The sequence below is a fragment of the Pan paniscus genome, chromosome 18, assembly GCF_029289425.2.
Source record: "Pan paniscus chromosome 18, NHGRI_mPanPan1-v2.0_pri, whole genome shotgun sequence".
In the NCBI taxonomy this organism is placed as follows: Eukaryota; Metazoa; Chordata; class Mammalia; order Primates; family Hominidae; genus Pan; species Pan paniscus.
The window spans coordinates 10,671,572-10,695,655 of record NC_073267.2 but is presented as its reverse complement, the minus strand read 5'-3'; the positions used below and the strand labels follow the sequence as shown (position 1 = coordinate 10,695,655).

Below are 24,084 nucleotides of genomic sequence, written 5' to 3'. Positions count from 1 at the left end.
TGACTTGGGTGAGTAGACTCAGAACGATGTGAAGAAGCTGTGGAGCTGTGGAAAAAGGCAGGCTTGCTGTAGTTCTGGTGTTAGGGTGTGTGCATGGCTTCCACGAATGGGATTTTGAAAATGGCAGGCCTTGGGTGAAGACCTTCATGGTCAAATTTGCACTTTAGTTAAAAACAAATTTGCTATTGGTTTTGCCTTGGTTAATTGATACTAGTTTTTCCTCTTCTCTTCTCCTCTCTTCTTTTTCTCTTCCCTCCCCTCCCTTCTCCTCTCCTCTCTTCTCCTCTCCCCTCCCCTCCCCTCCTTTCTCCCCTCCCCTCTCCTCCTTTCTCCCCTCCCCTCCCCCCCTCCCCTCTCCTCTTCTCTCTCTCTCTGTCTCTGTCTCTCTCCTGTTTAGCAGCATTGAAAGAAATATTTTTATCATGGACCCACTGCTGGATCATTTTAAAGCAAATCCAAGACATCATTGTGTTCATCAGTAAATATGTCAGTATATATATATATATATATATATATATATATATATATATATATACACACACACATATATGTATATATATATCAAAAATATAAGAACTTTAAGAACTGTTGAAAAATAATCACAGCTAATATACAAGTAATCTATACATATGTATTTTAGAGGATTTTGTGAGAATCAGGGCAGTATAAAGAAAATAAAAATCACCTTTACTCTCACCATCCACAGACAACTGCTATTAACATTTCGGTTTATTTCCCTCTAGTCTGTTTTCCTATACCTTATTTACAAATACACACTATATAATTTTATAGATAGCTTTTAATTTGCTTAACATTTTATCATGAGGCTTTCAGATTACTTGTAAACATTTTTATCTTCTATGTTTTCCATTCTGTGGATATGTCATGATTTACTTGATAATTTAGATTTTCCCCAATTTTTTGCCATGAAAACCAATACCTTGTTTAACATCTTTGTAATGAAATGTCTACATCACAGATTATTGGCTTTTAATAGAATCCATTACTGAAATTAAAGAATTTTAAAACTATCAATACAGAACCAATTAAGGTTCCGTTAATTTGATCCCAGAAAGATTGAATCACTGGACACTTCTAATAACTATGTCTTAAATTATCTCTGTCACTTAACTCTGGCTGGCTCTTGAAACAGAAAATTTTTCTGATTGGCTAGACAAAAATATTATCTCATTGTTATAATTTGCATCTCTTTTAAAACACCTGCCATGGAATATATTTTAATTTAATCATCGCTTTTATATTCCCTAGGTGTTGTGTATTTTAACTGCTTTGATATTTCCCATTGTGTAAATGGAAAACCTCAGACAATGATGGCTTCCAATATAACATACAGTGGAGTAATTTGAATTTCTAAAAAATAATAAATATTTTGAAGCCTGGCAGGGAGTTCTATGATTATTCATTCTTCATCACCAGGCATTGCTCACCCATTGTCTCTGTATCAGTGTTGTTTCAATCATTGCTTTAATATGTAAAATTTCTCAGCAGAAAATCATTTTGTGGGACCCCACTGTTATGATTTGCCAGGAGTCTAGGTAGAGACTCACGTCCAATTGGGCTGGAGTCATGTTCGTGTCCCAGGCTTTGTGGGGAACGGTAGGGATGGGAAGCCCTTGTTTGTTCCTCTCTCTAAAAAAGCAGAGGCAGGGTGAGGTTGTGCGAGGTCTGTCCCGCAGACCCTGACCCAATGACAGATGAATAAAGTTCCCTGACGCACAGATATTCTGCTTTGCCAGTCCAGCTGAGTGTCCGTGCCACTTACAGACACCAAGGAAGGTTCTGTACAGAGTCAGTGGCCACGGCCTTGACTTGCCAGTGAGACTCACATTTATTCAGTAAAGATTAATTGACAAAGGTTGTGAGTAAACACATTGGTGGGTAATTAACCTGGTCGCCCCTACCCCGCAGAGAGCCATCATGCACTCAAGGATGATCAAATGTTGGTCTTAAGACCACGTGAGTAAACAAGCTAGTTAGATAAACTGCTCTGCCTTCCTTTGTACCCACTTCAAGCTATTTACTTAAGGTAAGGATTAGGTTGCCTTCAGCCATAAACTTACTCTCAGACTTTTGCAAAAACCTTCAGGCCTTCCAAGAAGGTTTGTGGCTATTCTCTACACCAAAATTTTTCCCACCAGTCTGACTGAATCCCCACAAGGTTGTAACAAGAACTGCCTTGTGATAGGAAAGGGATATTGCCCCGGTGGCAGGGGGCAGTAAAATGAGTTTTAAACAAAAGTGGGAGAGATTTATGTTTGATATTAACAGCTGTGAGGAATACTCAAAATATTTAACCACTACAGCACTATCACAGCTGAATCAGAATAGACACTCACTTTGTAGAATTCTGGAGCACCTGTTATGTGAGGTGTTAATCCTTTAGTGGCTGGTTATGGGGAGGTGGGGGGTTCCCAAGGGAGGGGCTGTGTGGCAGGGGGCACTTGGGGTTCCTGGAAGATGTGGCTATTCACAAGCAAAACGGAAGCATTTCAGCCTTTAAATAACCAGTTCTGCTGCACCAGTGCACACCAGCCAGGATATCAGCGAGATCTCACGTGTCATTTATGCCAATGTGTATGCAGAAGTTTTCTCAGGGAACTGTTTAGAAAAGGACACAGGATGGCTGTCTCCTCTGCCATATATTAGCCATGCCCTGAAAAAGGGAGGTAGGGCTGAGAGCATTTTGAAGATCTCTTTCCTAAAATATGAAAACAGAAATGTGCTTCCTTCTAACCTTCCACCTTCTGAGCCTGGTGCTTTGGCTTGTCTCTTGTGGGTTAATTTTCTAGCTGTCTATCATAAGCCTGCCTTTCTCCCATGAAAAGCACAGGAGCTGAAGCCAACTGTCCATGCCACCGCCCACTCCCCACTCCCATGTTCCCTGTCTTCTAGGGCAAGAGATTCCCAAACAATTCCTGTTTTCATTGGGGTTGAATGAAGAGGGCTGTTTTAGTCTCTGGTTTTGGGGTGTGATGTGCTCATTTGCAGAAGCATAAAAATAATCTTGTAACTCACCAAAAAATACTCCACAGCCTAAATTAACTTTGTTAAAGATCAACTTTCAAAAGAGAGCCTTGGATGTGCCTTCGTGGGATCATGTGCTTAGTTTACTTGTAGAGTCTGTGGCTTCCTTCCCTCCTCCAAAATAGGAAATCCTCCATCCCTGTCCTGGTTCATGGAGGTTTTCAAATGGGCTTCAGGAGAAAGAAGCACGTCTCTGGTTTCATCCGAGGGTAGGAGAACCCTCTGATATGTTGTTTATTGTTGAGAATGCACTGAATTGTATCTCCCTAAAAGTCATATATTGGGTCCTAACACCTAGTATCTCTGAATGTGACACTTTGGAGCTGGAGTCTTTAAGAGTAATTATGGTAAAATGAGGGCATATAGGTAAGCCTTAACCCAACATGACTGGTGTCCTTATAAGAACAGGAAATTAAGACACAACATAAACACACAAAGGGAGGACCATGTGAAGACACAGGGAGAGGATGGCCATCTGTATGCCAAGGAGACAGTTTTCAGAGGAGCAATCCTGCAGCTCCCTTGTCTTAGACTTCTAGCTTTGAGAACTGTGAACAAATTACATTTCTGTTGTTTAAACCATTTTTGCTGTAATAAAGACTGTGATCCTTTGTTACAGCAGCCTGGGAAAATGAATACAGAGAGGTTGGGAGGTAGTTAGAGCTTAATTCCAAGCCTTCTCCTCACTCCTCTTCTGTAACTGAGCCTCAGGGGAGTCAAGACACCTCAGCTCAGAACCCAGACCTCCACCTGCTCTAACACTGACTTTGTTCTTCTCATGTGGGCTCCCTTTCTGGACACTAGGCTCCTGCTTTGAGGAACTGAGTCTCTGTCTTAGAATCCTTCCTAAAACCCTTCTAGGACTTCTAGGTTCAATGCTTCTCAGGAATTGTTACTCAAATAGTCCTAGGGGGTGTGGTAGACAGAATCATGTCCCCACCACCCCCTCTTCCCCACCTAAAGACATCCACATTCTAATTCCTGGAACCTGTGAATACTAACCTTCTATGGCTAAAGGGACTTTGCAAATATAATTAAATTAAGGATCTTGAAATGGAGAGACTGTTCTGGATTAGCCTAGGTGAGTCCAATTTATAATCATTCCTTATGAAAGGGAGGCAGGGAGGTGAGAGTCAGAGAAGGAGATGTGGCAACAGAAGCATAGATTGGAGTGATGCACTTTGAAGATGGAGGAAGGGGCTGTAATCCAAGGAATGCCAGCATCCTCCAGAAGCTGGAGAAGGCAAGGAGATAGGTCCTCCTCTAGGGCCTCTGGAAGGAATGCCACCCTGCCAGCTGCTTGACCCACTTCAGACTTTGGACCTCTGGAGCCATAAGAGAAAGAATCTGTGCTGCTTAGGCCACTAAATTGGTGGTAATTTGTTAGAAAAGCAATAGGAAGCCAATACAGGGACAGCGTCTGATAAACACATGCTCTGCACATCAGGCTGTGCCCTTTGTGGCATTTTCTCTGAATTTTATCTTAAAAATTCATGCAGATTTTGGTTCCTACCTCATAATGTAACTATGTTGGTCCTAAGGCCAAATAATTTAAAATGACTTAAAAGATAAGTGTGTCCATTTTTCCGTTCACCAAATAGTTAAGTTGTATTAGTTCGTTCTCACACTGCTGATAAAGACATACCCAAGACTGGGTAATTTATAAAGGAAAATGGTTTAATTGACTCACAGTTCAGTGTGGCTGGGAGGCCTCTGGAAATTTACAATCATGGCAGAAGGGGAAGCCAACATGTACTTCTTCATATGGCAGCAGCAAGGAGAAGTGTGAGCAAAAGGGGGAAAAGCCCCTAATAAGACCATCAGATCTTGTGAGAACTCACTCACTATCATGAGAACAGCATGGGGGTAACCATTCTCATGATTAAATTACCTCCCACCAGGTCCCTCCCACAACATGTGAGGATTATGGGAACTACAATTCAAGATGAGATTTGTGTGGGGACACAGCCAAACCATATCACAAGTAAAAGCAGTGCTCTAGGAAGTTGTACTGTATTTGTGCTCTGCACGTGTGTTCTGCTGGGCTGTGTGTGCCTCTGTTTGAGAACCCTGGGGTGGTATGTACTTTGAAACCCGAAACCCCAAAACCTGGCTCCACGAATGTGCCTCTGCCAAATTCTTCCCAAGCAAAGTTTCCTTATCATTTTTGTGCCTGGAGGGGAGAAGAGACAAGAAATTCAGGATAGCTGGAGAATACAGAAGGAGGAAGAGCAAATTAACAGTGAGCTTTCTGTTCGATTGAGCATTTGTCCACAATATATTGAGATCAAGTTTTGTTTCTTAAACAAATCTGTTAACTTTTACGGTCAATTTGGGGTGGTGCAACCGGTTAGAAGAATTCATTAAAACAGCCAAAATCTCTGGCTCCGCTGAATGTGGGAAAGTCTCTGATGCCCTCCAAGCAGTTGTATGAAAAAGATGAATCATCAACAATGCAGAGATGACATGAGAGATGCAGATGGGGCTTTGATCCTTCTTGTTACCAAAATCCTACTTAGACTGTGTTGTCATGAGGTCCCCACTTCATGCTGCCATATCATGGTTCCTAAAGCCAGGTCTGGGGTACTTGCTGGGGTGGAATTTAGAAGCTAGAAACGAACTTGCTCAAGTCTACATCCCATCCACAGTTCACATGCCCTTGGTCCACGCCCACTTGTGCTGTGTGCTCCTGTTCTCTTGGTTTGGGGAGACCATATCCCACTTGTATTGATGACTTCATCATTCTATACTTCCAGCACTCAGAACATTGTTTTGAGGGAGAGTAGGTACTTAGTAGATGTTCAAACAAAATAGTGAGTTAGGAGAAGGGGCTAGGTCCAGGATTGTATTAGTTTACTACAGCTGCTCTAATAAATTATCATCACAAACATGGTGGCTGAAGGAAATGCACTTTTACCCTCTTACAGCCCTGGAGGGCAGAAGTCTGAAATCAGGTTCCCTGCACCAAAATGAAGGTGTCAGCAAAGCTGTGCTCCCTCTGGAGACTCTGGGGAAGAATCTGTTTCCTTTCCTTTACTAGCTTCCAGAACTGCATTCCTTGACTTGCGGCAAACTCTGAAATTCAGTTTCTCCTGCAAGTAAGAAAGTTGGGCTAAATGCTCTTACAGCTTTAATATCTGGCCTTCTTTGGGTGGGTTCCACATAATGAGAACGATAGTTTGTATTGCAAAAATATGGAGCTTTGAGTTAGGCGATCTGGGATGGAATTTGAGCTTTGATATTCTCTCTCACAAAGAATAATATATTTGTGTATCATTTAGCTATCTATAAAATAATATATATTATCTATCTAAAATAATACCTTTATAGTGTATCTTCTTCCTTCCTCTCTCCCTTCAGGACCTTACCTTTCCTCATCTGTAAAATGGGATTGCGCTAAGGTCCACTCCTTGACAGACTCCGCTGCTTCTTGGAAGTCAGGAGTCACTCCAGCCTCATTGATGATGATCTGCCTTTTGCATGCTTGGGGGACCTACACCTCTGTACAGGCGAGAGCCCTCCAAGCATCCCATCAGCTCCTCTTCTCTAGATATAGTCCTTAGTAGTTGGAGCTTTGCAGATGCCTCCACAGTCTACAGTTGTAGCCTCAACCTCTTGCCCTGGGTTCCTGACCTGTTCCCCTAGGTGCTTGGTGGGCTTCTCTCCTTGACATGGCCATGGGTGCCTCATACTGAACCTGCCCAGGCCTGTCCTCTTTGATTCATGCTTATTCTGGATTTCTTCTCTCTGTCAATGGTATTCCTGTTGTCCAAGCCTTCCTTGCTTGGAAGGAACATGAAGGACGGATGTGTATTGAGCTCCCTGATGTGCAGGCCGAGTGTTGCAGGCAGGGATCCGAGGAGCACCACCCTCATTGTAGAGAGGAGGAAAGTGAAGCCCAGGGAATCACAGAAGCTTATTTTTGGTGACACTGCTGGTAGGCAGGTAACAGAGCTGGGCCCTGAACTCAGGTCTCCTGACTCCACAACCTCTGTTTTTTTGATCAGAAGAATTTCTTAAGTTTTGTTTCCTTCCATGGCACCTTCACAACATTTTGGCCACTTTGACTAATTTTTTATTGTGATATAATACACATAACATAGAATGTGCCATTCTAAACATTTTAAAGTGAACAATTCAGTGGCGTTTAGTACGTTCACAATGTTGTGTGACCAGCACCTCCATCTAGGTCCAGAACATCATCACTCCAAAAGGAGACCAGTAACCATCAAGCAGTTACGATCTATTTCCCCACCCCTCCAGCTCCTGGAAACCATTAATCTGCTTTCTGTATCTGTGGATTTACTCGTTCTAGATGGGATGGGATCGTCTGTTATGTGACCTTTTGCATCTGGCATCTTTCACTTAGCATAATGTTTTCAAGGTCCATCCATGTCATAGCATGAATCAGTACTTTATTCCTTTTCATGGCTGAATAATATTCCATTGTATGGATATACTATATTTAATTTATCTATTCAACCATTGATGGGCATTTGTGCTGTTTCCATCTGTTAGCTATTGTGAATGGTGCTGCTATAAACATTTATGTACAAGTTTTTGTTTGAACACCTGTTTTCAATTCTTTTGGATGTATACCCAAGAGTGAAACTGCTGGGTCACATGGTAATACTATGCTTGACTTATTGAGGTTAGATATCCCCCTACTCCCACCACCAGAATACTTTTCTTTACATCTTAAAATAAAATGATGCCAGATACAGTGGCTCACGCCTGTAATCCTAGCACTTTGGGAGGCTGAGATGGGTGGATCTCTTGAGCCCAGGAGTCTGGGACTAGCCTCGGCAATATGGTGGAATCCTGTCTCTACAAAAAATATGAAAATTAGCCGGGTGTGTTGGCACATGCCTGTGGTCCCAGCTGCTCGAGAGGCTGAAGTAGTAGGATCACCTGAGCCCAGGAGGTTGAGGCTGCAGTGGGCTGTGATTGGGCCACTGTACTCCAGCCTTGGTGACAGAGTGAGACCCTGTCTCAAAAAATAAATAAATAAATAAATAAAAATAAATATAGTTTAAAAGAGAATGGTATATCACTGCCAATAATGAAAACCAGTTTCACTTATGATAAGCAGAAGATAACAGCAAACTAACAATCAAATAAACAAACAAAATCCTGCCACTAGTAAAAAAACCAAAAATAAAGATTACAGTAGTAATATTAAAATATAACAAACTACTGTTCCTGCCAAGTCTCACTTAGCATATGATATGGTTTGGCTCTGTGTCCTCATCCAAATCTAATCTCGAATTGCAATCCCCAAGTGTTGAAGAAAGGAAGTGATTGATCGTGGGGGCTGTTTCCCCCATGCTGTTCTCATGATAGTGAGTGAATTCTCATGAGATCTGATAGTTTTATAGATGGTAGTCTTTCCTGCATGCTCACACTCTTTCCTGTCTCCCTGTGAAGAAGGTATTTGCTTCCCCTTCATCTTCTGCCATGATTGTAAGTTTTCTGAGGCCTCCCCAGCCATGCAGAACTGTGAGTCAATTAAACCTCTTCCTCTATAAATTACCCGTCTCTGGTAGTATTTTTATAGCAGTGTGAGAATGGACTAATACAGTATATTATTGTCTCCTTTAAATAATTAGCAAGTGTTAGAAAGGTGTTGAAGACCTATTAGCACCAAAATGAGACTTCCTCACTGACTAATTAGAAGGATTGAAAGATAATCAGAGTTTTATCCTGCATACTTTAATATTATTTTGTGTCTCATCTAAGTAAGACATAAAACAATCTCTGACACTATACCTGGCCCTCTGGTTTTGTCCATTCTTCCACTGCCCAACTCTTGGTTCGTCTCCATCCCTGGCGCCTGGTCCTTATCACCTTCCACCTGAACTTTGATTCCAGTCTTCTAAGTTTCCTGCTTATACAGGAAGCTTTCCTACTCAAGGGGCGCATTGGACATGTTACTCTCCACTCTTAAAGCTTTGGTGATATCAACATTATATTCAGGGTAAATTCTAAACCCTTAGCCAGGCATCCAGGAATCACCTCAATCTGCCCCCCATCACCACCAGGCTCTGTCTCCCACAGTGCACCCATCAGGTGAATTAGATAACTTGTTCTTTCTTTCACATGCCCATAGTTCTAGCTCCATCACTGAGTTCTTCCTCCCACCTCCATCTTTACTTTTGGAAAGCACAGTTGAAATCTACCTCTCAGGGTTCTTATTAGGATCGAATGAAATAAGGTGTATGAAAACCCTGAAAACTGTAAGAAGAAATACAAGTGCGAAACATGTCATTGTTAGTCCCGCTTTGCCTTTAAGTCCTTTAAGTTTTAAGTGTCAAGTTCTCCAAGGTGCCTTTTCCATTTCTTAGGCTTGAAGCAATCGCCTTCTGCCTCCTATGCACTCAGTCTTTTTTTATGCCAGAAGACAGACAGAATGGCCTCCCCACATGACTGTGAATTTATTCCTCTTCTATACCCTTGCTGTAGCCATTTTCATCTTCCTCCCCTCAGTGCCCAGTATACGTGGGTTGAAAGAGCAAATCTGTGCCTACTTGCAGGAGAAACCATCTTGTCGTCAATCAGAAGTGGAGAAAGCTATAGCCACACTGCCTCTGTCAAACATACTTTCTTTCCTTATTTCTCTTCCCTCATTAGTTGCATCTTGGAATGTGCTTCGTCTAATAGGAAGTGACAGTTTAATCGTTTGGGTTTTTAAATTTTATATTCTGCTACACAGCTGACCACATGCGATGATCAGGCAGCCCAGCATTATGGCATGAGTCCATTCCACTTTTGCATCAGAAGATTTGGGTGGAGCCATGAAATGGCTGACCTCATGCATAGCAAGAGAGTTGAAAATCACTGTGGGGGACAGGAGCTCTTCTAGGGAGAAAGAAGTCAGGTATGCGTGCAGGTGCAGAGTGGGCAGATGGGCAGGAAGCCTGACAGTTTTCCTGGACCCTGGGCTAGATCACCCTTTTCATCGTCCAGGGTCCCTCCTACCACTTAAAATGGATTTCTGCACGATTATTTATTCTTGCCCCTTCTTTTGAAGTCCTTTGAGCCTTTGAACTTGATATGGTTTGGCTGTGTCCCCACCTAAATCTCATCTTGAATTGTAGCTTCCATAATCCTCATGTGTCCTGGGAGGGATTCAGTGGGAGGTAACTGAATCATGGGGGCAGGTCTTTCCCATGCTGTTTTCATGACAGTGAATAAGTCTCACAAGATCTGATGGTTTTATAAATGGGAGTTCCCCTGCACATGCTCTCTTGCCATGTAAGATGTGACTTTGCTTCTCATTTGCCTTCTGCCATGATTGTGAGGCCTCCCCAGCCATGTGGAACTGTGAGTCCATTAAACCTCTTTCCCTTATAAATTACCAGTCTCCGATATGTCTTTATTATCAGTGTGAGAACAGACTAATACAGAGCTCTTTCAGTGGAAAAGATAGTACATTAAATCGTTATACCAAACATTATAATCATGGATGGTATTGCAGTCACATTATCTGCCAGGAGAATTGGCAGGGACTGTAGAAGGGATGTCCACTATTTAACTTGAACCATCACACAGATGTGAAATATGAGGCTCAGAGAGGCTCAGGGACTTGCTGAGGGACACACTGCTTCCTGAGTACCAGTCCCATGGGTCTCCTGGCCCATCAGATGTTGATTACTGGTGCTGATTAAAAGACCAACAAGGATATTCATTTTCTGTGATGGGGGATGGTAATAAAACTTCTTCCTGCAAACTCACCATGTGCACTGCGTTGCCTTCAGATGAAATGTAAACTCCTGGCTGCACAAATCCCTGATTTCTGACCCCTGCTGACCTTTTGAGCTTCAACTCAGTTCTCTCCTCATTTTGCAATTTGCTCTAGACTTTCCCAAAGAGGGCTCTGAGGAATACGACCCTACAGAAAAAAGTTTAAGCCAAAATAAATTTAAGAGATGCTGTACATCATGGGATCCTCAGATATTTACAATGCACATGAGCCTCTTCAAAGCTCTGAGAAGTCCTGCGCTACAGACACGGTTTAAACTTATTTCCTGCTGTTTGGACGAATGTTTCCCAAATCTATTTGATCAGAAGACTCCCCTTTTGTTTTTTATACAACACTTGTTCTTGTTGGCTTGATAAAATATGACAAAAACCATTGCCCTGATTGCTAAAATATAACAAAAACCTACATTGCTCTAAATGTGCCTCTTTCACATTTTCTGGCACTTGTCTGTGCTGCTATTTCTGTCTGTCTCATATCCTTCAAAACTCATCTCAGAAGCCATGCCCTCTGAGAAACCTTGGACTGCTGCCCCCCACAGGATTAGGTGCCGTTCCTATACTTTTGTAGCTCCTGCATTCTGATAATTTATTTGTTGATTTAGCTTCCCAGCTATCCTCAGTGAGGACAGGAACAGTGTCTTATGTGTTAATGTGTTCAGTGAGTCATTCCATAAACATGTACTGAGCCTCCTCTACGCAGGCACACAGTTCAGGGCACTGAGGATGCTGGGGGAACAATGTCCCTGCCCTTATCAAACTTATATTCCAGGGGATGGGGACAAAATATAAACACGGTAAATATATAATGTTAGATTGCATTAAGTGCCACAGGCAAAGCAGGGTAAAGAGACTGAAAGTGACAGGAGATGCCCTTTAAGATAGGGTTTCAGGAAAGCTGGATCAGCTAGGATGGGTGAGGCCCTGCTGCACAAACAGCCCCTGTATCTTAATGGCTTATAACAATAAAGGCTTATTTCTCATTCATGCAACGTGCCCACCGAGGGCTGGCTACGACTTCTGCGCCATATCGCCTCACTTGTGGGCCCAGATGGAGCATGGCTGGTTGTTGTGGTGTAGGTGGGGAGGGGGATGTGGTGAGTCATACGCTGGCTCTTAAGGGCTTCAGCTCACATTTGATTGGCACAACTGATTCAAGGGGCCAGGAAAGGGCTCTCCTGCCATGTGCCTGGAACGAGAGGAAAACTGGACTGTGGGGTGGACAGCATTAATGAATGCACAGGAACCCTCTCTGACATGAGGACTTTTGCACAGAGACCTTAATGCAGAAAGGAGGGGAGCCTTGTGAATACGTGGGAGGAGGGTGGAGGAAACAGCACTTGCGAAGACCCCGATGCCCCTCCAGCATTCAGCACGGGGTTTGACATGAAGTAGGTGACCAGGCAGTGTTTGTTGAATGAATATCTTGAATTCCAGGACATGCTGCATTAAGGAGATCTTTCCATCTCAGTTGTCCAAGTGGCAGGTCTAGATGAGGTGAGTGTTCATTTGTAAGAGTGGAAAATTCTAACCAGCCCAAACAAAGATTGTTTGGTATTGGAGACTCAATTATAGGACTTAGAGTCAGTATACTGAACTTAGCTGTGGCTGCAAAATTTATTTTGACTTGTCCTCTGACTCAAGGCCAGGATCTTATGTTCTAGCACAAGAAACAAGGCAGAAATATGTAAAATCACCCTAACTATAGTAGAGTGTTTAGAAAAATGTTTATAAAATACCTATAAAAATGCTTTTCTCCTTGTGTATACCTGATGGGTTTATCATATTTGAAATGACTTCATCACTGTCCAGATTCCCTGCTAAACTCCACCTGGGCAGGAGCATATCCCCTTCATAGAGTCCCCCCAGCACCTAGATACTGCCTGGCAAGTGATGGATGGCCAATATATCCAGTACTTGTGGACTGGTTGGCAGAGGGAGGGAAAGCTATGCAGCATTTTTCAGACTTTATTTTTAAGAGCAGTCTTAGGTTCACAGCAAAATTGAACAGAATGTACAGAGATATCCCAAATACCCCCTGCCCTACACATGAATAGCCATCCCTGTGATCCACATCCCCCACCAGAATAGTACCAACTTGTAACAACATTAATTGTTACAACTGATAGGCCTACATGGACACAAAATTATCGCCTAAAGTCTATAGTATACATTAAAATTCACCCTTGGTGTTGTACATTCTATGGGTTTGAACAAATGTATACTGACACGTATCCACCACTATAGTGACATACAGAGTAATTTCATGAAAAAAAATCATCTATGTTCTACCTATTTATTCTTCCCTAAGCCCCTACCTCCTGGCAACCACTGATCTTTTCACTGTCTCCATAGTTTTGCCTTTTCCAGAATGTCATATAGTTGGAATCATACAGTATGTAACCTTTTCAGATTGGCTTCTTTCACTTAGAAATATGCATTTAAGGTCCCTCAATGTCTTTTCATGGCTTGATGTCACACTTCCTTTTTGCGTTGAATAATATTCTATTGTCTGGATGTACCATCTTTTAGGGTATGGCTATGGGGAGAGTTCTGACCTCAGCACTATTGCTTGTCAAGAAGGTGACATGGATTTAACTAGCGGAAGAGTGGGTTTATCAATAAGGGCAATGGTGAACTGAACATGAAACCAAGAAGGGTGATCAAGCTAGAGAAAAATCAGCTGAGGCTCCTGGAGAATGAACCAGGTCAGAGTGAGTGATGGTTGGGGGGAAAACGGACTGGACTCAGTGGATGTGTAGAATTTCAATAGTGGAGCTGGGGGAAGATTGGCACATGGGATCCATGGAGTTGAACCATCATTATGTCCACGTTAAATGCTAACTTTGGCAAAAATAAACAATTTCCATGAGCTTCTCCAGCCGGAGAAAACAGCATGAATAAAGACATGTAGGTGGCCAAGTACATGGTGCGTATGGACAGCCATATGCAGATCGCTTTGGTTGGAGCATGGGGTGTTTGTATTTTAACCCTGACTCTTCTTAACTTTGATGCTAATTTTGAGCAAATGGAAATGGCACTAGCCGCATTCTTGGATCTGCCTGGTATCTGGATTTTTGGGTTACACTGCTTGATTTTTTTGCTCAGTCCTAGGTCCTCCCTTACTGAGACCACTATTGTACTGGCTTCCCTGGTGGCTGCTGCCAGGGGCAGGGTGTCTGAGATGGGCTCCTTCAGGCACACTGTGTCTCCTTCTCAGGACGAAGGACAAGAGCAGCATCTCTGTAGACATGGTGCTAAGTCAGCAGAAGGTTCTGATTGTGCAGATTCAGCATTTCTCTTCCTGCTGGTTTGAATGAATGTCTCACCTGCAGCTGCCTTGGGAAAAGCTGTAGTGTCAGATGAGAAGGGTCGGAGGTCAGACAGAGGCTGGGCTGTTTTGGTGACTCAGAGATTCTTTCGTTTATAACACGTTGGTAATTCCACTTGGGGAGCCTTTAATGCCTCGAACTCGGAGGCCTTGGTAGAGACTAAGTTAATGGATTTGAAATTTCTTTGAAAAGCTGAAATTACTGGACAAACACAAGATGGTAGTGGTCGTTATAGTAATTATGATAAAAGTGAGAGGAAACTTTTAATTTTCCAGCCTCATATGATTTGAAGGATGCAAAAATTGAATCTGATGTTGGTCAAGCATTGATCTTGCAGAAAATGTCCTGTTTTCCTATAGCAAAGAGATGTCCTAAAAATGGCCCTGTAACTTTTGAATTGAGTCCCTAGGGAACCATGGAGTTTTAGGGTAATATGTTTGCACCTTGAAGGAACATTTGATTTTCATGCCCCATTGTTTCCCATCGCTTCATGCTTCAGTGCCTTGGTGCAAGTTGTTACCTCTGTCTAGAATGCACCTCCCCACCTAACTGGCAATGTCAGAAACAGTTCTTCACTTGTAAGCACCAGACACATTCTCTGGCTAGCTAAAGTTGAAAAGGAAAAGAGGGGGAACTCACAAACTTGAGAGGTTGAGGGGACTAGGCAGGACTCTGAGGGCATGCTACTCAAAATTAAAAAGCCTGTTGGACACAGCTTGCATGTTGCATCTCAGCTCTCGATCAAGCAAGTGCATTTAATAGACTCATCAAGATGGCGGACAGGAAGAGTGAGCATTCCCCGAGGGCATTGATGGCAGTAGTGGTTGCTATGCAGCCAAAGAAATTAACACATGCCTGTTTCATCATTGTTTAGTCCCCAGCTCAACAGTCATCTCCTCGGGAAACTTTCTTTGACTTCTTCTGGGTAGGGTCATTCAACATGCATGATATTCAACAGATATATTAGTATCTACCATGTGTCAGGCATGTTCAGGGCACAGGTTGCAGCCATAAACAAGATGGACATGATCTCTACCATCAGGAAGTTTACCTTTCAGAGAAGCAAGATGATAAACAGAATGAAGAAGCATATAAGTTAATTTTAGGTAGTGTTAAGTACTATACAGGGAAATAAAGCAGGGAGAGGTAAGAGACAGAGTGCTGTGGATGGATAAAGGTGGAGTATTTAAGAGAGGCTGAGCAGGAAAGGTCTCTCTGAGGAGGTGAGGAAGTGAGCCGTGTGGAGTATAGGCAGTAGGTGACTGCAAGTGTCTAGACGCTGGGTGGGTAGGGGAGGGTGGGCTTGCCATGTCTGGGGAATAGTAAGAAGACTAGGATGGCTGCAGGAGAGTGATCAGATAGGAAGTGGGAGGAAACAGGTTCTGAGAGGTAGAGAGAGGGCAGCTCTCATGGGACTTGGCCATGAAAAGACTTTAAAAACAAATAGATCTTAAAATAGACCTGGTTTTGTTTTTCTCCTGAAAACAGGAGATACCAGGTCAAGAAGGTTCCTTCTACTCTAACCCTTATAAAAAATAACCTGAAGCCCTTGTTCCCATCTTATAAAACCCACTGCTATTTCCTAGTGGGATTTGAAACCAAATAGTGACAGAGAGATGCCAGTGCCTAAAGTTTTGGTCAGTCTCTCAACTGAGAGGTTGATCAAAAGGGGGAATTATTAAGTTTAGCGAAAAGCTGCCTCTTTACATACTTTAAAGGTTTCTCCATAAGTAGTGAACTGCAACCTAACTGGATGTGTAAACAGACTGTAACCCACTGTTGTCCAAACAACCGAGTTTCAGCCAATCAAGGGGGACCAACTGTTCAAACTGGGCTCAAGTAGGGCAAATGCCAAGCTGTAATAGATCCAGCTGTTTCTGCACCTCGCTTCCATTTTCTGTCTGCCACTTTCCTTCTTCTGTCCATAAATTTTCTTTGTGGTAGAAATGGAGCCTCTTCACACCTGTTCTGGTTCGAGATCTGCACAATTCTTGAATCATTCTTTGTTCAATTAAACACAATTAAACTTTTTAAAAGAGCAGTTTGGGTTTTATTTCAACTGTGATGGAAAACCATTGGAGGGGTCTGAACAAAGGATTGACCTAACTTTATTTATGTCTTTAAAAAATACGACTCTGGATGCTGCATGGATAGTAGGAGTTCTGGAGTGAGGAGGGGATAGGGGGCACCAGGGAGGCCAGTTAGGAGGATATTACAATAATCCAGGTGGAGACAGGACAGGATGGTTACTTGGGTGAGGAGGTACTGGTGGAGGTGGTGAAACTGACCAGTTTGGGGATGTGCTTGGAAAGTGGACTGCTCTGTACTTGCTGATGGATTTGATGTGAGGAGTAACAGAAAGAAAAGAACGAGAGAGAAAGAATGACTCTTAGGGCTTTTACTTAATCAACTTTAAAATTTGAGGATAATTTTAGAGTTGTAGAAAACTTGCATAGTTAGTACAGAGAATTTCAGTATATGCTTCACCCGGGTTGCCCCACTGGGCAAAGTCCTAGAGTTCTTTCTTAAATTTTTTAAATTGTTAATTATTGTGCATACATAGTAGGTGTATGTATTTGTTAGGTATATGGGATATTTTGACACAGGCATGCAAATGTGCTATAATCCTATTAGGGTAAATGTGATATCCATCACCTCAAGCATTTGTCCTTTGTGTGACAAACAATCCAATTATACTCTTTTACTTACTTAAAAATATACAATTAAGTTGTTATTAACTACAGTCACTCTCTTGTGCATTCAAATACCATATCTTATTCATTCTTTCTATTTTTTGAACCCATTAACCATCCCTATTCCCTTCCCTCACACCCCCAATACCCTTTCCAGCCTCTGGTAACCATTGCACTACTCTCTCTGTCTGTGAGTTCAACTGTTTTCATTTTTAGCTCCCACAGATGGGTGAGAACATGTGAAGTTTGTCTATCTATGTCTGGCTTTTTCCACTTAAGTCATGACTTCCAGTTCCATCCATGTTGTTCCAAATGACAGGATCTTATTCTTTTTATGGCTGATTAGTACTCCATTGTGTATATATACCACATTTTCTTTATTCATCTGTTGGTAGACACTTAGGTTGTTTCCAAATTTTGGCTATTGTGAATAGTGCTGCAATAAACATATGAGTGCAGATATCTCTTTGATATACTGATTTCCTTTCTTTTGGATATGTGCCTAGCAGTAGGATTGCTGGGTCATATGTTAGCTGTATTTTTAGTTAGAGTTTTAATATGGTATAGTTAACGTGCTGGATGGAGTTGACATTTGTTGAGATGGGGAAGACACAGAGAAGAGGGAGATATCTCTAGCTCTGCTCTGGCCATGTCAGCAAATCATTTCACATTCAGGTGGAAGCAGATATCAGACAGGTTGGCTAGATCTGTAAATCTGGAGCTCAGGAGAGAGCCTGGGTTGTGGGTGCAGCTGTCGGCATTTAGATAGTATTGAAGGTCACAGAATGCTCCACTCTTTTATATTTGGTAATTTTCATAATAAAAAATTCATTTAAAAATGGAGTCAGTTTAAGGGAATATGATTAACTAATAACTTAGGTCATACTTTTCTACAAATGGCCAGTAGAAAATGTTTTAGGCTTTGCAGGCCATAGGATCTGTTGCAACTACTCAACTCTGCCATTTTAGCACAAAAGGAGCTCTAGATAATGCATCAATGAATGGGCATGGCTGGGTTATAATGAAACTCTATGTACAAAAACTGGGTGGTGGACTGGATTTGGCTCACAGGCTGTAGTTTGCCAATTCCTGGGCTCTACAATGTTGAGAGGTTGGGAAGGTGATGACAAACCATCAAGGAGGCTGACAGGGAGCAACCAGTAGGGTAGCAAGAAAACCAGGGCAGTGGGAAGCTCAGGAAGGCAAGTCCAGGAAAGGAATTCTCCATTATGTCTGATGCTGGTAGGACAAGGAATGAGAATTGTCCTGTGGATTTGACAACACAGAGGTTGCAGGATACCTTTCAGTAGCACCGTCGTGGCCACACCTGACCAGAGTTCGTAGAGGAAAGAATAGCACAGAAGTAGGCAGGGTGGTTATAGCCAACTCTCTAGATCATTTTTGCTATAAAAGGGAACAGAGAGAAATGGAGAATTATCTACAGAGGGACACCGGGTCACATAAGGGTTTTTCATTTCTGTTTTTAAGGTAGAAGCTACGCTTGTATTTTGGGGTGATCCTCCTCATGATTTTGCTATGGTTGGACCCTGTATACACTTCTTCTTTTTTTTTTTTTTTTTTTTTTTTTTTTTTTGAGACAGGGCCTCACTCTGTTACCCAGGCTGGAGAGCAGCGGTGCAATCTCAGCTCACTGCAAGCTCTGCCCTACCAGGCTCAAGAGATCCTCCCACCTCAGGCTCCTGAGTAGCTGGGGCCACAGGTGTGCACCACCATGCCTGCATGCCTGGCTTTTTTTTTTTTTTTTTTTTTGTATTTTTAGTAGAGACGGTGTTTCACCATGTTGCCCCTGGCTGGTCTCGAACTCCTGAGCTCAAATGATCTGCTTACCTCGGCCTCCCAAAGTGCTGGGATTACAGTACACTTCTACAATTAATTCTTTCACATTATCATTTCTTTAAAATCTGTGTCTTCTTTTAGCAGGGTTTCTCAGTCTTTGAACGTGACGTTATGGGCCAGACAATTATTTGCTGGGGGGAGGGCAAAATTGCTGCTCGTTAAGCTCCTAGAGTGTGGGACTAGATTTACTCTTCTTGGTCTCCCTGGTCTTTAATACTATGCCTGGCATACACAGGGGGTGCCATAAGTATTTTGCTGAGTGAGTTGGTGAATAGATGTGTTCCTTTACAAAGTACTGTTTTGATCATCTGATAAGAAAGTCACATGGTACCTGGGTGGCCTGAGGGAAAAGCAAGGCAGGTCTCCAGGGTTGAGTTTAGCATGCCTGATCTTTGCTGAGATTCAGGATTTCCAATTGCACTGGAGAGGATTGTGTAGTTAGTAGCAAGAGGGTGGCTACATTTGGCTGACGTTTCTCATGCAGCTTCTGGACTATCAAGGTCTCTTGCTTCATGCCTCCTCATCTGCTTGGGAATGTTGCTTATGTAGTTTCTCCAAAAGCAAGTGGACACGAGGGATGGGGAAGCTCTTTATCTCAAGCATGATTATTACATGTGGATTCCATTATTTAGGCAAATGCTGTCTACAGACGCTCCAGGAGCCACCTCCCAACACCTGTCTTTCACTTCTTGCCAGAGACTCAAAGATGAGTGGGCTTTCAGAGTCATAACAATAATAATATTAATAGCTGTCACTCTGAAATAGACATGGCAATTTATACTCTGTGGGGGAGTCTTTAGTCCCTCTCTGGCTAAGCACAGTGGAAGGGCACCTGTATGTGAGGTGATCTCAGTGGGAGATGAAGATGGTAAGGAATAGGCTAAGTACCTCCCTCTCCTTGTACCACCCTCTGATGCAGACAAACATGACTTCCACCTTTAGGGGATTCTATAAAATGTTGTTGAACGGGCTGGGCGTGGTGGCTCATGCACTGTGGGAGGCCGAGGTGGGCGGATCACCTGAGGTCAGGAGTTCGAGACCAGCCTGGCCAACATGGTAAAACCCTGTGTCTGCTAAAAATATAAAAATTAGTCGGGCGTTGTAGTACACGCCTGTAATCCCAGCTACTCAGGAGGCTGAGGCAGGAGAATTGCTTGAACCCGGGAGGTGGAGGTTGCAGTGAGCCGAGATCACACCACTGCACTCCAGTCTGGGCGACAGAGCGAGACTCCATCTCAAAAAAAAAATGTTGAATAAATGGATGAGTGGATATGCATCCGTGCTCCCATCTTGTTCCTGTCTTCCTTTTATTTGTGTTTCTACCTGGCACCAAGGGTGTCCTATAGCCGTCTCTGAGTAAGACTGAATTCATAAGAATTTATTAATTTCTCTAAAGAGAGGAGACTCAGGGTCCCAGCAACTGAATGCTGTTCTTCTTTCAGTCTTTCCTGTATCACCTTCCTGGATTTTGCCATATCAAGGTATCACCTACTTTAGGGATCTATAAACTATGGCCTGCCACCTGTCTTTGTAAATAAAGTTTTATTAGAACAGAATTGCACCCATCTGTAGATGTGCTTTCTATGGGTGCTTTCGTATTACAACAGCAGAGTTAAGCAGTTGCTTTGGCGACCATATGGCCCAGAAATCCTAAAACATTTACTATCTGGCCCTTTACAGAAAAGCATGCTGGCCCTTGATGTACATTATTATTTAATCAATTTTTCTTTAAATTGACTCAGTTTCAGAATAAACTTATTGCTATGGAGATTAGCAAATATACAAGAATAGAGAGAATGTGTAATGAACACTCATGTACCCTCAATTCAGCTTCAACTCATGGTCAATTTTTTTTTTAAAAACAGCTCCATTGACATCTAAATAATATTAAAAACTGCGTGTGTTTAATATACATAATTTGATGAGTTTGGACGTATGCATGTGCCTGTGAAACCATGGCCACAATCAAGGTAATAGATATATCTTTCACTTCAACAGTTTCCTTGTGTCTCTTTGTTTTGTTTTTGTTGTTGTTGTAGTGAGAACACCTGAGATGAGATCTCTCTTAAGGGCAGAATACAGTTGGTTAACTATAGACACTATGTTGTCCAGCAGATCTCCAGAACTTATTCATCCTGCATAACTAAAACTTTATCGAACAGCAGCTCCCCATTTCCCTACGCCCCCAACCCTTGGCAACCACCATTCTATTCTCTGCTTCTATGAGTCTGACTATTTTAGATATCCTGTATGGGTGGAATCATGCAGTTTTTGTCCTCTGTAATGGTCTTATTTCACATAGAAGAATGGTCCAGGTTTTTCCATGTTACTGCAAATAGCGGACTTTTTTTTCTTTTTTTTTTTTTTTAGGTTGAACAATTTTCCGTTGTATAAATATGTCACATTTTCTTTATTCATTCATCTCTCTCTTTTTTTTTTTTTTTTTTTTTTTGAGACAGGGTCTTGCTCTGTCGCCCAGGCTAGAGTGCAGTGGCACGATCTCAGCTCGCTGCAGTCTCCGCCTCCTGGGTTCAAGCAATTCTCCCACCTCAGCCTCCTGAGTAGTTGGGATTACAGGGGTGTGCCACCACACCTGGCTCATTTTTGCACTTTTAGTAGAGACCAGGTTTCACCATGTTGGCCAGGCTCCATTCATCTCTTGATGGACATTTAGGTTATTTCCGTATCTTGGCTGTTCTGAATAATGCTGCAATGAAACTTCTGCGAAGCAAATGAAACAATCAACAGAATGAAAAGGTATCCTATAGAATGGGAGAAAATATTTGCAAATTATATATCTGATAAGGGGCTAATATCCAAAATATATAAGAAATTCCTATGACTCAGTAGTGAAAATTATTAAATGGACAATTAAAAAATGGACAAAGGACTTGAAATATATGATTCTTCAAAGAAGACATGCAAATGGCCAACAGGTATTAAAAAGGTTCTCAACATCATTAATCATCAGGGAGATGCAACACAAAACCACAGCGAGTGACTGTGAAATCATCTCACACCTGTTAGGATGGCTATTATAAAAATGACCAAAGATAACAAGTGTTGGCAAGGATGTGGGGACATTGGAACCCTTGTACACTGTTGGTGCTAATGTAAAATAATGCAGCTGATATGAAAAACAGTATGGCGGCTCCTCGAAAAATTTTTAAATTTTTATTATAGGTTGGTGCAAAAGTAATTGTGGCTTTTGCAATTAAAAGTAATAGCACCAACCTAATGGAACTATCTTATGATCTAGCAATCCCACTTCTGGGTACATATCCGAAAGAATTGAAATCAGGATCTCAAAGAAATATCTGTACCCTCGTGTTCACTCATGTTCATTATGGCATTATCCAAGATAGCCATGTTGGGGACAATCTTATTTAAAAAAAAAATTTTTTTTTGAGACAGAGTCTCACTCTGTTGCCCAGGCTGGAATACAGTGGCGTGATACTGGCTCACTCTAACCTCCATCTCCTGAGCTCAAGCAATCCTCCTGCCTCAGCCTCCCTAGTAGTTGGTACTACAGGTGTGTGCCACCATGCCTGGCTCATTGCTGTGTTTTTCTGTAGAGATGGGGTTTCACCATTTTGCCCAGGCTGGTCTCAAACTCCTGGGCTCAAGAGATCCACTTGCCTTGGTCTCCCAAAATGCTGAGATTAATGGCATGAGCCATCGCACTCTGCCCAATCTTGTTTTCTTAATACTCCCTCCTCCCTAATACCTTACCAACCCCCTGATTATTTTAATGCAAATCTCAGAACTTATATCATTTTAATTTAAAGTTTCAGTAAGTATATTAAAAGATATGAACTCTTGTATTGACTATAAATACAATTTTATTACTCCTCTTAATTAATAATTCCTTAATATCATCAACTATCCTTAAATAACTCAAGGTTTTTAAACATAAATACCTACTTAAGCTTCGTTTCAAGCAATAATTTGCTTGAAATTATGGTTCAGATATGCTATTTATATTTTTTAATATAGTAGAATGGCTCCTGAATTTTTGAAAATTTAAGAGGAAAATGTATCCCTGCACCATCTAAAATGATCTTGTACACCATCAGTATACCACACACTGGGATACACCACGTTAAGGAGGCCCTTAGCAGAAGGCGTTGTCCACTTTCTTCTTTGAATGGTATGAAAGGTCTTACAGTGTCCCTGTTTTCACAACCCAGACAGAGTTAGTCAGTGCCTGGAGCAAACACCAGGAACATGCATAGCAACTATGAAATCTGAAGGAACAACAACTTCATAGTCACCTTCACCAGCTCAACACAATTTATAGTACAATTAAGACCGGCAAATCTAATTGGATAAACAGAAAATAGAATTAAGGTAATCTATCCTAAGTATACCAAATTCCTATAATGAGTTGCTTTCAGCAGTTGTGGAAACATATAATTACCAAACAAATTACATGTTATTTTTATCTAAGAAGCTAATTAAGTGTTCTGTGTAAATTATTATGTGGTGGCACCAGGATCAGAGTTGTATTAAATACCTAATTGGAAAAGGGATGAGACCCGAGAATTTTACATGGGAATGTGACTGAGAGAGATCATAGCAAGAGGGTCTGATTCAGAGACAGGGACTTGAGAGAAGCTAGGTGGAAATGGGAGAGGGTTAGGGTGTCTTTGGTTGGTTTAAATTTGTTTGTGTTTTTAGAGACAGAGTCTTGCTCTGTTGCCCATACTGGAGTACAGTGGCATGATCTCAGCTCACTGCAGCCTTGGAATCCTGGGCTCAAGCAATCTTCCCTCTTCAGCCTCCTGAGTAGCAGAGACTATACTCACCACCACACACCACCATGCCCGGGTAATTTTTAAATGTTTTGTAGAGACAGGGTCTTGCTGTGTTGCCCAGGCTGGTCTTGAACTTGTGGCCTTGATCCTCCTGCTTTGACCTCCCAAAGTGTTGGGATTACAGGCATGAGCCACTATGCCTGGTCACTTTCGTTGGTTTAACTTGAGCCTGGATGGTTGAGGTTAAGTCAGGGCTCTGACATTTATGGAGCCTTAGGTCTTTTTAATTTATCTGTTCTTTAAACTTATTCGTCTTCCTAAATGTAAGCTGCAAGGCTCTGTGTGCTGCAGCTAACCTTAACCCTGGGTTTTTTGAGTGTGTGTGTGTGTGTGTGACCCTTATATAACTTCCTTACTTTGCTCTCATTTCCTCATTTCCCTGTGGCTCAGTAAATCTTCCAATATCTTCTTGTGGGTTCGTGCTCTTTTGCACCCTGGAATGGTAGGAAATGGGCACTTTGGGATATTTCCTATAACTCAGAACAGGTAGCCTGGAAGAATTTTGCAATGAAGCTTTGAGCTGGCATCAGCCTCAAGAAACATATCCCTGTTGAGTGTGATAGGAGAGGCAGAGGCTTCTCC

At 42.1% G+C, this 24,084-nt stretch overlaps 1 protein-coding gene across 2 annotated transcripts in view; it reads left to right on the top strand.

Annotated features, from left to right (window-relative positions):
* The window catches only part of GRIN2A (glutamate ionotropic receptor NMDA type subunit 2A), a 427,756-nt gene that overhangs the window by 14,407 nt on the left and 389,265 nt on the right, over positions 1-24,084 (top strand). The gene's annotated exons all lie outside the window — the stretch shown is intronic.